This window comes from Callorhinus ursinus, unplaced genomic scaffold (assembly GCF_003265705.2).
Source record: "Callorhinus ursinus isolate GAN/ISIS: 27379988/994484 unplaced genomic scaffold, GSC_fseal_2.0 scaffold56, whole genome shotgun sequence".
Lineage (NCBI taxonomy): Eukaryota > Metazoa > Chordata > Mammalia > Carnivora > Otariidae > Callorhinus > Callorhinus ursinus.
This window is the reverse complement of record NW_027397118.1, coordinates 4,244,370-4,258,686: the sequence shown is the minus strand read 5'-3', so window position 1 is coordinate 4,258,686 and position 14,317 is coordinate 4,244,370. Positions and strand designations below refer to the sequence as shown.

Sequence of the window (14,317 nt, the reverse complement as noted above, 5' to 3'; positions counted from 1 at the left end):
ACTATTTCAAAAAGATATATGCACCCTTATGTTTACTGCAGTATTATTTACAACAACCAAGAGATGGAAGCAGCCCCAGTGTTTAGTGATAGATAAATGGATAAAGAAGATGTGATACATATACACAATGAAGCATTACTCAGCCATAAAAAAGAATGAGATCTTGCCATTTGTGACAACATGGTAATACCTGGAGGGTATTGTGCTAAGTGAAATAAGTCGGACAGAGAAAGACAAGTATCCTATGACTTCACTTCTATGTGGAATCTAAAAAGCGTAACAAACAAGCAAAAAACAAAACAAAACCACAACCCAACCAGAAAAAGCAGAAACAGATCCATAAATACAGAGAACAAACTCCCAGGAGGGAGTTGGGAGATGGGCAGAGTGGGTGAAGGAGAGTGGGGGTATAGGTTTCCACTTAATGGGATGAAAGTTTCAGCACAGGGAATATAGTCGATGGTATCATTACAATGTTGTATGGTGACTGATGGTAGCTACACCTGGGCTGAGCACAGCATAACGTATAAACTTGTCAAATCTCTGTGTTGGGCGCCCGAAACTAATGTAACATTGAGTGTCACCCATACTTCAAACAGATCTGATAGTTGGAAAGTGGCACAAGAAAAACCCAATAAATAAAGTATAAATCACTTAATGATGGCTAAAAAAAAAAAAAAGGACTCATATATATTTTTCTCTTTTCTGGTTATGTCGTCAAGTTCAACCTCTTTCTCAGAAAACCAGAAGCCAGATCACGCACTGATTGTACTTTCCAAGTGTTTGTTAATAAGTGAGTTATTGGACTTCAGGACACATTTTCCTGTAGAAACAACATTGTACCACAGTTTACCAAACTTTAATGTGCATACAAATCACCCGGAGGCGGGGGGGGGGGGGTGCTTGTTAAAATGCAGATTGGGGTTCAGTAATTCTGGGGTGGGGCCTGTGCGTCTGCATTTCTAAGCAGAATGCCCGTGCCAGTGGTCTACGTATCACACACTGAGCAGCGGTATTCTACCACTGTCTACCACAGTGGAATACCACTATGGAATGTTGCTTCTGTGGGAAATGCACTAGGTTCTAATTTGGGGACAATGTGTTCCTGAAATCCTAAATATAGGGATAATGCATGGTGAAAAGGCTCCGGATTTTCATCAGAGCTACAGGTCATCCGAGACAGATTAAGGAAGCTCTTGCGGGCTGCTCTGTGAATCGACAACCAAAAGATCTTTGTGTGCACGGTATGTACTCAGTACTTTTGGAGCTCAGAGGATCCAGCATAGTGCTAGGAGGGGCTGAATGCGGGCTACTTGTTTAATTTCTAGATTGGGATATCTAATGCTGGTTGGCTTAATCCTGTAGTAGTAGGCCCTCCTCTGAGCTTAGAATAAAATCCAAACCCCTTGTTGTGGCCTGCCACACCCTGTACATCTGACCCCTGCCTGTCTCTTTGACTTGATCCTCTACCACAACACCGTCCTTTGCTCATGGCCCTTCATCTACTTGAACTTTCTTTCTGCTTCTCATTATCCTAAACTTGTCACCCTTAAAAAAGTTCACAAGCTTGGGGCGCCTGGGTGGCTCAGTCGTTAAGCGTCTGCCTTCGGCTCAGGTCATGATCCCAGGATCCTGGGATCAAGCCCCGCATCAGGCTCCCTGCTCAGCGGGAAGCCTGCTTCTCCCTCTCCCACTCCCCCTGCTTGTGTTCCCTCTCTCTCTGTCAAATAGATAAAATCTTAAAAAAAAAAAAAAAATGAAAAAAAAGTTCACAAGTTTATTTATTTATTTTAAAGATTTTATTTATTTATTTATTTGAGGGAGAGAACGCACATGCAGGGTGAGGGCCAGAGGGAGAGGGAGAAGCAGGCTCCATCCCAGGACCCTGGGATCATGACCTGGGCCGAAGGCAGATGCTTAACCGATTGAGTCGCCCAGGCGCCCCCCTCCCCCACTGCCCCACATTCACAGGTTATTTGCCCTTGCTGCGTCATTTACCCCAAAAGAGAGTGTTTAGATGTTCCTGCTGCTGGTTCCTGCTTGTCATTCATGTATCTGCTCAGATGTCCTCTCTTCAGGGAAGCATTTCATGACCTATCCTCCACCACTGAGCACCCTCTTTTCTTTTATTCCTAGCATTCGTACTAACTGAACAGAGTGTAGGTTTTTATACATGTACTAGAAGCTGTGGGCCCTGTTCAGATCCCCTTGGCCCGCCGGGCTGCCCAATCCCCAGCTGCCGTGCGTTTTCACTGCCAACGGCCCACGGCTGCACATTTCTTCCTAGAATTGCTCTTGGCCAACAGGACTCACCTAGCCTGGGATGCCTAGGAGGCTGGGATGGCCCCCACTGAGCCCGCAAGGCAGCTTACAACCAATGGCTGACTCCTTACTGAGTCTAAAAGCCGCGCCTTGGGGTGGGTGAGCTCCTGGGTCATTCACACTTCAGAGCTCCCCTGGGATCAGGCTGAGGCTAGACTCGGCTTTGCCCTCTTCTGCCACGTGAGCCTTGCTTATTGAGTCTTTGATACCTCAGAACGATCGTCATCTCAGACCCTGTTTCTAGAGAACTCTACTTAGCCAATGTCTTAACCTGTTTGCCATCTGTCTTCCCCACTGGAGTCTGAGCTCTACTCATGCTCTCTCCATGGGAACAGAGACAACGTTTTATTCACTACTGATTTCACAGCACAATGCTTGTTACCTAGTAGATGCTCAATAAAGATGTGTTGAATAAATGGGTTTGTATAATCAGCTTCAGAGTAACGGCAGCTCAGCATTAACATTAGAGTTATAACCCACCCATCTACCCGAGCCCCCAAACACACAGGCTGGCTTGCATTATAAACAAGTGTATACCCCTTTATGCGAAGTGCCCTGCAAGTTTGCTTTTCTTATTTTTATCCTTATGAAATGCAAAACCATAAAAAGCTGGGGGTGGGGGTGGGGATGTCAAATCCACCCCACAATACACCTCCTTCAAGTATCTGATTACACAAAGTCCTCAAAGAATATGATTAATGTAACTAAGCCATATTCACACTCTGACATTCTTCCCAGCCAAACACATATTTTAGCCTCACCCAGTCCCTTTCAACAAATAAGCTGTTTTGAAAATGATTTCCAGGGCGATGTCTGTTGCCATAGGAATGACATTAAATGAAAAGGACAGAAAATATAGAGGGTGATAAACTGCATGCTTGGATGACACACTTGACTTGGAAGCCTGTGTTCAAATGAGGCATACATGCCAAGATTTTTATGAAAGACAAAATTAAAATGTATCGCTATCAAGCTGTAACTGACAAGGTATTGTGTGGTGGGCTGTTAACATACTGCTCCATATATTTATTGTTTGTCATTTTACTGGCCCTGACAAAGGTCTCTCAGTGCTGTAAATCACACCATTAAATCTGCCACGAGCAACAGAGGCTGCTGGAAAGAAGAGAAAGAAAGCGTGGTGTTGAATCTCAGTTTCTGATACATGCTGGGTGAGCTAGCGTATCCTCCAAGGAGACTTCCCCTTTGGGCTGACACTTTCATAAAAAGTGTCAGATTGTTGGCTTTTGACCCCTCAGAAAGAGAAAAAAAAAAACCCAAACCAACAAAAGCATGGACGCTTCCCCCACCCGGGTTCCGATTGCTCCTAATGTTGCTATTCAGAAAGATGCCTAGAAATTGCATCCCACTTTGGCCCCATTTTAGGCTCCTTTTTCGGGTGCAGGACCCCAGAGGCTCTGGGGTGCCCTGCCTGAGCTGACTTTTATTGTTTCCTTGGAGGTGTGCTTGGGTTACCATGAGACTTTCCCCTACACCAGTCAAGGCTTGTCTGTTCTTGAACCAATGAAGTGGAAATGGGTACCACTGGTGTCCATGTGCGTGCTGCAGCATCAAGCAGCCATACTACCTCTTGGTCTAGCTAGATCTCAGCAGGCTTGACCTCTCGACCTCCCCCATCCCTTCTTTCCAGACGTTGGTGTCATGGAGACAGTGCCAAGAAGCTGGGTGGTCACTGTGCTATGGAGACTGGGGAGAAGAAGATGGAAAGACAAATTCAGATCTGAGTTGGAACCATGGCTTCTCTGCAATGAGATGTGTGATTCTGGCAAGCTTTTAAACCTCCACTGACCATAGTTTCCTCATCTGTTTAGAAAAAAGAAGTGTTGTTGGGTTTCAATGACTTCTAGGTTGCCTTCCAGCCCCTATTTTATTTTATTATTTTATTTTATTTTTGAAGATTTATTTATTTGAGAGAAAGAGTGCGCGTGCACATGAGGAGGTGGGGAGGGGCAGAGGGAGAGGGAGGGATAATCTCAAGCCGACTCCGAGCTAAGTGCAGAGTCCGTCTCGGGGCTTGATCTTACGACCCTGAGATCACGACCTGGGCTGCAATCAACAGTGTGACACTTAAGAGACTGCACCTTACCCAGGTGTCCACCAGCTCCAATTTTAAACAAAATTAGGGGACTAGGGGAGGCTGGCTGGGGCATTTTACCACCCCTGCAAAGGATTCCCCTATTATCCAGAGTACCTCTCCATCAGAGAAGAGTTTACATGAAGAATCAGGGAGTGTGCTGTTCTCCTAGTAGGAAAGAAGAAAAACGAAAAGAAAAAACCCTACCACTTTCGGTGTCTAAACCTGGGAGTGGGGAGACAAGAATCCAATCACTGGTTTGGAGTGGGGACAGTGTTTTCAAGATTCATTAAATGTGGGAGAGTTCCCTGCCAACGTTTCTCTGTAATGTCTGCATTTATTTTTATAACACAAATGGGTGTTTTAGGCAACAGAGTTTAGAAGATCAGACAGCTTTTATCTCCACATTTATGTTCAGAGTCTCTTTTTCCCAAAACCTTCTATGCTAAGAACCACCTCTATAATATTTGAAGATCTCCTTGTACAAACATTAAGAAGTGGGTTCTTGAACACTTTGAAGGCATACAGTGGTTGTTTGGGTCAGATATTGCCAGAATTCTGTACATGCATCCTTCAAAATCAGCAATTTACAGGTTGAGTTTGCAATAATCCTATAATCACAGATTTGAGGGAAAGTTACACTTGCCTAGGACTGGGAAAAGTCTGACCAGCGAGCCACGCCCTTCTTTCATTGATTGGCTGTTGTAATCCAGCCCCACCCTCCCCTTGGAACTGGAGAAGCTCTTTCAAGATGCTCTTGTGAGAAGACTGGCAAAGAGCAAAATTCCAAGTTTATGTTTGGAGTTGAGCCCTAGGCTTTGTTTCTGGTTCTGCAGCTACTGATGTGGGAAACAAAGGCAAGAGGAAATGCAGATAAAATTAAATGATGTCCTTGTAATCTGCAGTACTTGAGGCAGGCAGAGTATAACATTCCTCCAGGATCCTGAGACTTCTTTAGCATATGGAAGTCCTTTTGGAACTTCCCTTAGCTTTACTTCCCCCAACCCCAAGGTGTGTAATCAGTTGCGCCTCACAAGGCAGGCAGCAGCGTGCAGTCTGCCCACCGGTCCTGTCCTTTCATAAAACCACCTTTTCTGCCGCGAAGACGTCTCAAGAATTCTTTCTTGGCCGTCGGCTCCGGACCCCACCAACACACCAACATTCAGCTACTATTGATTTGCCACTTTCCCAATGGAGTTAATCGGTGCTGCCTAAGAAACCAGGTTCTAGAATCTGCCCGGGTCGAAGTCACAGCCCCACCATCTACCTGCTGTGTGACTTTGGGCTTTATTTTTCTCTCTCAGCTTTATTTTTCCTCATCTGTAGGATATGGTTGCTATGATTCAATGAGATTAAGCATGCTAAAGCTGATTTATTGCCTCATAGGGACCTAATGAATCTTAAATATCATTAATTCTATTATTCACTGTGATTCTCGAGAAGCCAAGCAATATCTCAAAACTTTGATCTGTCCCACCTATGAAAACAAAGTAATGCTCCATAAGGCTGTCCTTATCACAAGACTGGCATTAAATCAAATGTGATAATAGCTCTCAAAGCAATCTGAGCCTTATAAAGTATAGGTACAAATAAAGAAGTGATTGTTATTTTGAGTTTTATCCTGTCTTGTCTTCCAGACCAGAAAATCTTCAAGTAAGACACAATTTTTTTGACTATCATTTAAGAGTATTAAGAATAAAAAATAAACTGCATCAGATAGCCACAGTGTTGGTCAATTAACAAAAACTTAAACCTGTGGTCCTTTTCCTCGCCAATTGCGAGCAATTTTATGTCAACAATTACATGCGATCCTGTATGTTCAGAGTTGAAAGTGGTGTCTGAGCCTAGGTCCCTGCAGTAGGAGGCCACCCAGCTGTGTGACATTTCCAATCCTTATGCAAATTACACTATCGGTATCTTCCAAGGCTCAAGGAAATCCCATCAAAGATAACCTAAGTCTCGGGGCACCTGGGTGGCTCAGTTGTTAAGTGTCTGCCTTCGGCTCAGGTCATGATCCTGGAATCCCGGGATCGAGTCCCACATCAGGCTCCCTGCTCGGCAGGGAGTCTGCTTCTCCCTCTGACTCTCTTCCCTCTCGTGCTCTCTATCTCTCATTCTCTCTCTCTCTCAAATAAATAAATAAAAAAAAATCTTTAAAAAAAGATAATCTAAATCTATTTCAAAATGTTGAACTATTTAAATGCATTTAGAATATATATATATGTATATACATATAGAGAGAGAATATTCAAATTTATTTTCTATTTAGAAAATTCACATTCATATTTTATGTAGAACTTTTAAAAACCTATAGGAGATGGACGTTTCAAAAGAAAAAAAAGTGTGCAAAAGAAATATATACAGTAAGCCACAGGAAATACACATAACCTATACCCACAGGTAATCAAAGAAATAAAAATTAACACAAGTATGTGATACTTTTCCCTTACCACTTTGGCAGAATATAGAGATGAGGTGATCCAGGGTCAGTGAGGGTTGATGGGAATAAGTCTCCGATGGTCTTTACCAGTAGACTCGCCTCTGAGTGGTGAAATTATAGATAATCTGGACTCTTTCTTGTTTTTACAGCTTTCTGTTTTTGCTGAATATTTTTAAGGGCTGGATTCCTTTCATGATGAGAAAAAATTATAAAATGATTTTCAATCTCTGAAAGCACTCTAAAAAGGCATTTGATAGTATTGTATAAATTGAACACTGATTTACAATTTTGTTAGGCTTTTTTTTTGTTTTTGTGTGTGTGTGTGTGTTTTTTTTTCCTACCCCTTGTGTTGAGTTTTTAGTTGGGATAGAGATGTTTGGATGAACATAGATTAGTCATATTGTCCCATTTCTCAGTGAGGGTGGTCCTTTAACGTCCTAAATATTTGTGTCCCCATACAGCTGCTTTGATGTTAATTTACTTAGAATTTCCTTGAAGCTGAAATTACCTCCATAGACAGAATTAATTAAATGCAAAGGACAAATGGCCTTGTTTACATTTTAAGAAAAAAAATAGAATCAAAATTTTAAATATTCTTATGGGATAAAGGTTTGATCACATACTGAATTTCAGGAGGGATAGAAATGGCTAGAGAAAAAGTTTGGATAGACCTTAGAGGCCTATCTGATTATTATTATCTCTCCATCTCAGCGGCTTAATATTTATAATTCACGTTTACTTTTCACTCACATCAAGTCCAGTTGATAGGTTCTATGCCCAGCGTGGAGCCCAATGCAGGGCTTGAACTCATGACCCCGAGATCAAGACAAGAGCTGAGAACAAGAGTCGTACGCTTAACTGACTGAGCCACCCAGGTGTCCCAGTGAATAACTTTTTTGTTTTGTTTTGCTTTGATTTATTTATTTTATTTTAAAAGATGTATTTATTTTGAGAGAGAGAAAGAGGAGGGGAGGGGCCGAGGGAAAGGGAGAGAGAGAGAATCTCCAGTAGACTCCCCCACTGAGCACAGAGCCTCACTGGGGCTGAAACTCACCACCCTGAGACCATGACCTCAGCGGAAATCAAGAGTTGGATGCTTAACCGACTGGGCCACCCAGGCACCCCTAGAATGACTTTGAATAACACTTCTATGAATAAGGAATTAGGCACAGAGGTGACCCACCAAATGAGAGGCCATACAATCAATAATGGGTAGAATGGTAAATGAGCCTCAGACTTTCTAGTTGCAAAGAATTTCTACTCCACTACTACCACTCAGCCTCCTCTCTCATTTCTATGTTCTGCAAATGACTTCCTCTGCGACAGTGCCCCCCGTCACTTCTGTTCCTCTCACTTTCCCCCTCCTGGAGTGAAATACCTCCTCTCACTTTTCAGTTGGAAAAAATCTCCAAAGGTAAAATATCCTGGGGCCTCACCGGATGTAGTGTAGGTCAATTTTGCTAACGCTGGCCGTGCCCCGCTCAGCCTACCGTGGGATCCAATCACACCAACACGTGTAGTGTTCCTGCTGTAATAGTTAATGCTGTTTATTGAGTTCATCCGGTGTGCCAGGCCCTCTGCTAAATGTTTTTTGTGAATTACCTGAATCGATCCTTAAAACCCGTCCGCGGGACAAGGGGTGGGTGGGTGTCCACTGTTATCACTTGAGTTTTGCAAGTGCAAACACTGAAGCTTAGCAAAATAGCCTGCCCCAAGGAGACTCAGCTTGGCTAATTTTAGAATCCAGGCTTTCCATCTTCAAAGATGCTGCCTCTCATGGTTTTGACAGTCCCCGGAGGGGAGGTGGGGCCTGGTGTGTGTGCAGGGTGGTTCATGTCAGGGTGGAAGAATTATCCAGGACGAGTGAGATGTGCCCACTGGTGCTAGCGATTCTAAACCCAGTGTGGTTTCTGTCTCTTGTTTTCCCCCTGAAAATGCTTCAGATAATCCTGATTAGGAGGGATTCAGCTCTAGCACCAAATACTCTCTTGTTTTCATAAGCAATTGAATGCTCAAATGTGTTCAAAATTCTTTTTATGGAAAACTTTTCTGTATAGTATAATTTTCGATAGTTCTCAACGGAGTGGTGAAACTGGATCAGCACATCACCTGTGTTCGTTTTCTTTTCCCAGGCAATTTTGAAAAGGGTGTAAAAGATCTTTTTTTTTTTTTTATGTTAATCTTCAAAATTCTTCTGGGGCATATAATCCTGAAGTCAGCTTAACTGCAACCAATACTGAGTTTTCATTTTTTCCGCAAGCAAACAAGAACAATCAGCAAAAAGATAATTTACCGGTATAAACCCCCCTCGGCTGATCTCTTTTATATGTAAACATATTTTTGGATGTTTTGCTTTGAGCCATATGAAGTTTTGAGGGCTAAATTTTGAAGCGATCTAGGTTTTCTATTCAACAGAAGAAGATCGTGTAGAATGGGGTTTGGATGTATCCTTCCATTTTTACTAATCTGTAATGTCATTTTAAGTTTGTTGCATTTTTAGAGTAAGTGCTTAAAGATGCACCCCCACGGGGCCACACTAGAGAATACATCTAAACATAAGAGCAAGACTAATTACTTCATTTCTTTAAAATAAAAGGAAACTGAAGCTGTCAAATGAGCACATTAATAATCCAAACTCCAATTTATCACATCTTAAAGGTGTCTTGAAAGCTTGAGTCACTTCTGGCATAAATATTACATAGATATTTCTCATTAATTTAAGCCAACCAATTGATATGAGGCAAAATTTCATGAGCTTTAATTTTTGTCTTCCTAGTGACTGGAAAAGCAAAAATCTAATTAGGAGTCTGTTACCTGTGTTCTTTACAGGGTTTCATTTAAAAGCAAATAAAAGCCTTGAACAGATCTATTTCAAAATCATCAATGGCTTTTTGGGTTCAAGATTTAACTGGAATCTTGACCAAAATGTCAAGGTTCTTATTCCTTTTTTTTTTTTTAATTTTTTAAAAAATTCCCATTTTTTAGTGTCTTTATTTAAGCGAAATCAGTGAAAAGTGGACCGTGGTTATGAAATTAGCCCAAAGGAAATGAATGCTGGGCAGGCATATTTGCCAGAAAAATGGCTCTTATGAGAAAAGTAGGTCATGCCAGTTTCAGCACACATGAAGCTCTTCCCTTCACCCACTGATCTAAGGGCAGATGCTCTCTTGTCCACAGAGAACTCCCCTCCCGGCTCCACATGAGATGGCTGTCTAGGTAGGCCAGGGGCATTCCCTGCCATCAGGGAACTTTAGCGTCCAGCTCCGCAAGAAAATTAGAGGCTCTTGAGTGAATGATCGAAGAATTCATGTCTCTTATGTGCTTGGATTTCTTTGGGACTTAGTCATTCCTAGGTAAGTAAGGTTTGAATAAATGGACCAAAATATGGCAGCAGAGCAAGAAAACCAGGAGGATCAAGATGTTCAAGAGATCTAATCCCTATTGTATGGTTATTAACTCCACGTGCATTGGTGAGAAAGTCACCCTAAGTCCCATGTTTCTTTCAAGTTCTAGAGCTCTAGAGCCAGAGCCAGGGGTCTGTGTTGATCGTGGCCAGCGTGAATCTTGACGGGGTGATGCTCGCTCTGGAGAAGTAACCAGATCGAAATAAGAATGGGAGGGCAAAAGGGTGAGATTGCCTGATGGTCTGGTGACCCGTTTCTTGGTGGTGATGTATCTAGTAATTTCAGAAGGTGGGAGGGATTCCACGGAGCTCCAACCTGGAAGAGAGCCGCGAAAGTTCTCAGCGAGAAGCTCAGCAGGCTGGATGTAGCTCCTCGGGTCGTGGGACCGGAATGGCTGATCCCACTGAAAGGGTTTCTGAAATCTCAACCCCTTTGTTGTCTAATTGGCTATATCAGTAACTTGCTGGTGGTGAGCTTTAAAGGTTACGGAGCAGGAATAGGTTGTGGCTTTACGGGGAGGCAGGTGTGAGGCCATTAAAATTTCACTGTATCCTAGTGCTTTTAATCTCGCTGACCAATTACTTGGAATTTAACTTGGAGCAAGTAACAGAAAATGCGGTTCCTACTGCGTCCTGGGCACGTTTTAAATACATATGCGTAACATATACTATAATTGATCATGAAGAATAGCTCATTTCTTCTCTTTCTCTCTCTCTTTTGGGCTGGTTTAAATTTTGGGGGTGATTATACTTAACATACTGAAAAATGCTTCTTTCAATAACTTCCTGGGAGAGGTTAGTAAGAATTCAAGATTGGTTGGGGATTCACATACGATGAGGCACTTTCGATCCTCATGATTCCACGAGTCTTTAAATCAAAGATCTCGTGTGATCATTTCACTTGAATTAATTGCTGTAAAAATATCTGGTTTCCCTTTCTACCTCTCTTTATCTTTGATGCTTACTTGAAAATATGTAAAATGTATGAAAACATTCACGAAAGAAATCCAGTTGAACAAGCATTCACTGGGTATCTGCAGAACAGAGGAGTTTAAGACTTAGTTCCTCAGGCCACCGTGCACTCACATGAGAGACTCACTTGGGAAATAAATTAGAAATAAGTATAAAACAGTATGTTATCAGTTACCAGGATGAATACAATGGCCGTTCAGTGCTCTGAGAAGTCAGAGAGATGGGCAGGCTAGAGGATTCTGGCAAGCGTTTTAGGGGAGGAGGGCTTGGAAGCCTGGAAGGATGGGTTTGAGATAGAATATGTTAGATGAACAGCAACAAGACTTCCTGCAAGAGTAAATAACTTGTGAAACCCCCTTGAAATTCCCTTTTTGTCAGCAGAGGGAACAGGTTTCTTTTCAAAGCCAAGCTTGAGAACAAGGCAGGCACTGTGGCCTTTTCATCATGGAAAGAAAGAAAGAAATGTAGTTGGTTTATTTCTCTCACCAGCAGGGCTGTCTTGGGTTGTGAATCTTGGTTAAAATTTTAGGGTAGGGAAATGTATGATTTGGAGACCCATGAGTCTGCCGTAAAATAAGTCTTGAAAGAACAGAAACAAGAAGCCCATAAAAACCGGGAGTTGGATGGGATTCCCAAGAGGATATCTTGTTTGTTCGTCGTGCCCAAACTGGAGTCCAAACGACGAGTGGATAGTGTGCTCAGCAGAAATGAATGGGACCTAGCTAAACTCATACTAGGGGGTAAATACGTGACTCCGGCAAAAAGGACTGGGTCTCTGTAACTAATGCACCTTTTCTCCTCCACTGAAAGGTCAACCAGAGAGAAAAGACAAGTAGAATACTGTGATCCTTCCTGGCTTTGAAAAGCAGACCACAGAGCTTTGCTGGATTGCAGGAGCAAGCCTGGAAATTGTGGTAAAGGGCACAACAAATTTTATGGGGGGGCCTTTCCTCTGAAAAATAAATACCTATCTACAAATACTGGGCTTGGGAATGGGAGTTTCTGGCTCTGCCATGGAGTTGTATCCAAGGTTTGGGCTTCCTTGTAGCCCCCTCCTTCTAGAATTCCTGTTTGGCTTGCTCAACAAGGGGCAGCCATGGGAGTGGATCATCAATCATTGGGTCAGAAGGCACAGATTTTGGATTTTTAAAACATGGCTCTGAACTGAAGGGATTTATTGGAATTTTTTGGTTTTGCTTGTTTGCTCGGTGTGTTTACTGAATCTGTTATCAAAAGGACATGGGTGGAAGAGATCAAATATTTCTGAAGAAAATGACAAACAGGAATTGGAGTTACCTAGTCAGTGCTCCCTAAACTTTGGATCAAAATAACGCACAGCAAATTCAATTAAGATTTGAAATTTCCTACCCAGGAGAGGAAGAAAGCTCGGTTGTCAAACAATCGTGTAATAACTCCAACAAATTAGTCACAAATAAAGATCGCCGTTTACACATCAGTTAGCTACCTTCATATATTCTACAAAATCTCATTGAGTCATAGATAATAAATACCCCAGACATGCTCTAGGATTTGAGATGAGATTAGAGGCTAACATTTTAGCCAGAGCTTTGGAGCCTGGATTTTATTTTTAACTCAAATAAAGCTCCAAAGTTAAAAAAAAATACTATCCCCATACAACTTTGAAAGATGTATTTTGTCCTTAATTCACTAATTATAGTTTCCATTTTTTGAGTGCTCACTCTATACAAGGTGCCACTGGAAGGACTGGATTCCAGTATCAAATCATTTCCCGCTGCCCCTGACGATGATGGTGGCTGAACTGGAGGGCATTCTGCTAAGTGAAATGAGCCAGGCAGAGCAAGACAAATACTGCATGGTATCACTCATATGCGGAATCTAAAGAAAAAAAGTAAAAATCATAGGAAGAGTAGAAAAGTGGTTGCCAGGGGTTGGGAAGGTGGGGGAAATAGGGAGAGGTCAGTAAAAGGGTGCACACTTTCAGCTCTAAGACGAATAGATCTGAAGACCTGATGTGTAACAGGATGACTATAGTTGATAACACTAAAAAAATGTTCTGCAATTACAAAAAAATCCCCAAAAAACATGTATTGAGAGCCTCCCATGGGCCAGCAACAAGCTAGGCAGTGGCAATGTAACTGTGAACGAGATGCAGCCCCTGGTCTTTGAGGGGCTTGCAGTCTTAAGCTTTCAGTTGTTTTCCTGTTCCCTGTGAATCTGTAGGGTTAGCACCCTTCACGTTCTGATTGACCATGTGAACCATGCTCCCTATCATTCTTTTTTTTTTTAAAGATCTATTTATTTATTTTAGAAAGAGAGGGAGAGAAGGAGGGGGACAGAGAGAGGGAGAGAGAGCCCTAAGCAGGCTCCACGCTCAGCTTGATCCCACAACCCTGAAAACACGATCTGAGCCGAAACCAAGAGTCAGATGCTTAACCGACTGAGCCACCCAGACCCCCCTGTGCTCCATCTAATACTAAATAAAATAAAAATAAATTAGCCTCTATGTGAAAGCTGGAGAGACCTATGGATCTATGAATTTTATAAGATTTTATGGGAATCAATGATTCAAGGTGACTTGTAGCATCTGTCACAATTTAATACTAAAACCAGCAAATGTAGAAGTTTACCCGGCCATTCATGGGCTGCATGACCTTGACCAAGTCATTCCACATTTCCAGGCTCTGATTTTATCATCTGCAAACTGGGAACGTGGAGAGTATTCAATGAGAAACATCAATTCCTTAATCTAATGCCTGGCATGTAAGTATTAACCATTTCTACTATTTGAGAGGGGGAAGGACTTTTTCTGACTTTTTTTAGTAAAGTGAAATTTTAAAAAGTTCCTTGTTGTTGGTTTTTCTTTTTTGACAACATAAGCAAGACATGGCTCATTGTGGAAAATGTGAAAAGCACAGACGGGTAAAAAGAAAAATACGGTGAAATATTTTCTTTTCGACACTTTTCTATACACATATATATCTTTTGCATTAATGAACTATATTACCTATTTGATTTTATTTCCTAGATTTTTCATAAACAAATTTTAAAATATATGTGTAGTCAAGTATATAAATCTTTCACATTGTCAACGATATGCTGGGAAACC

At 42.0% G+C, this 14,317-nt stretch overlaps 1 long non-coding RNA gene across 1 annotated transcript; it reads left to right on the top strand.

Annotated features, from left to right (window-relative positions):
* The first annotated feature begins 1,054 nt into the window (after nucleotides 1-1,054).
* On the top strand, nucleotides 1,055-13,970 carry LOC141371108 (uncharacterized). The gene is made up of 5 exons (XR_012375756.1): nucleotides 1,055-1,244; nucleotides 10,362-10,482; nucleotides 12,040-12,143; nucleotides 12,923-13,099; nucleotides 13,890-13,970. It is a non-coding gene; the product is annotated as an uncharacterized lncRNA (long non-coding RNA).
* Nucleotides 13,971-14,317: the final 347 nt, after the last annotated feature.